Consider the following 1,952-nt stretch of genomic DNA (forward strand, 5'->3'; position numbering starts at 1 on the left):
AAATCAGATTGAATGAAAAAAAAAAACTAAATCATCTCATTTAAATACTATGTTACACATTATAGGACAGCAGTTTTTTTCTTTTTTTTAATTATTTTTTCAATAGGATAATTTTTCTTCTTTTTTATATGCACTTTTTTTACATCTCTTGGTCGGACAGAATGAGAAAGAAGCACCCACATACTCCTAAAGTATACATACTAGTGAAAATGGTATTTAATTTTCATTAGAGCTCCATCTGTTACATTTTGGGGAATACTCGGTTTTCCTTGTTAGTTATTACTCTGCGAAGATGCTGTTAGAAAATCGGTACTATTCGACTTTTTCTTTTTTCAGTGAATCAAAGTTGATGGACCATTCATATTTGATTGTAGTTGAAAGTAAGGATGAACTAAAATACAATGATTAAAAGTTTCTTTCACCTGTAGGTTTAGTCAAGCAATTAAATACTATACTAACGTATTAGATCCTATTATCTTCTCTGTTGGTTCAATTGATTTTGATAAAGTTTCAGTTTCTTCCTCGTTTGAATTCGTCACTCGTACTGTGTGAGTTTTTTTTTCTTGTCTTCATTTTTAACAAGGACTTTAAAAATACACTGGGTTCGTCGGAAATTAATTTCGTTTTTTACCCGAGAGAGTTGCATATTTTCGCAGCCAACTTTACTCTTTAGTCGCATAATCGTTTTAGATTTTGACAGCTGATAGAACAAGGCTTGCTTGTGAAAAAGTTTGATCCATCCAAAGCAGTAGTTTTTGGTAGGTGCGTCTTCAAAGTTGGAAAGTGAAAAGCAATCTTTTAAAAAGTAAAAATGCTGTTTTTGTTATCGTAAAAATGCTGTCCAGGCAAGGAAAAATATTATCCGATGTAGGGTAAACTAACCAGTGAAGGAACACTTAAGCTTTGCTTGCCTTTTAAAAAATAATATTATTTTCAAAATTCGTAATTTTAGTAAAATGACTGTGTCAACTTATTTGTTACTAATTGCAAATTATGTAAAAAAATTATAGAGAGCTTACATAATATTGTTTTAAAGTTTTGGGGGTTCAAATAACAAGTAGTAAGAAGACCAGTGAAGGAACAGGTCTTACCAGTGAATGAACACCCAGTAAAGGAACACTTAATTTTGGTTATTTTTTAATGCTCTTTATGAATTTATAAGTCATACAAATGTTTAAAAACAAGCCTATTCTTGAAATTATAACATATAAATACTTGGAAAATGTTAATTTTTTTTTGTAATCATGAATTGAAAATTAAGGTGTCAACATATTAACACATACTGTTCATTCACTGGGAAATCAATGCCCAGTAAAGGAACATTCCCTCACAGGTTAGAAGTTGTTTTTCATATTTTTAACATACTTTTGATGAGGAACATCACTAAAGGTACAAGAAAATTAAAGTTAATCTTTTATTTTCATTAACTTAGAAAAAAAACCTAGTGAAGGAACACTTGTTCCTTCACTTCAAAAAATTCCTTTTCTCTCTCGAAAAGAATTCGACATGACGAGATTTTGAGAGGAAGTCCTTCGACAAAGGAATTCAACTTAACATTTGGTGGATATACACTATCTAGCCATTAATGACCGGACACCCCTTGAAAGGCAGGTAGACTCGTCCTGGCGGAATAAATACGCAACCTGTGGTGGGGGAAGGACCATTCGCGAGCAGGCGACGGCCATACGAGCGTTAACAGTGAAAATGAGTGGACGGCGAGAGCTGAATGAGGCGGAAAAGGACATGATCATAGGCTCCCACCGATTTGGTCATTCCATACGTGCCATCTCCGACAAGTTTCAGATACATCGGTCAACAGTTGGTGACGTCGTGTTGAAATGGGAACGAGAGGGAGTGATAAAACCGCAGTCCCGACCCGGCAAGCCCAAAATAATGTCCGACAGGGATCGACGATCTCTTCGACGTGTAGTGAAGGCAAACCGACAAATGTC

This window comes from Parasteatoda tepidariorum, chromosome 1, assembly GCF_043381705.1.
Source record: "Parasteatoda tepidariorum isolate YZ-2023 chromosome 1, CAS_Ptep_4.0, whole genome shotgun sequence".
Lineage (NCBI taxonomy): Eukaryota > Metazoa > Arthropoda > Arachnida > Araneae > Theridiidae > Parasteatoda > Parasteatoda tepidariorum.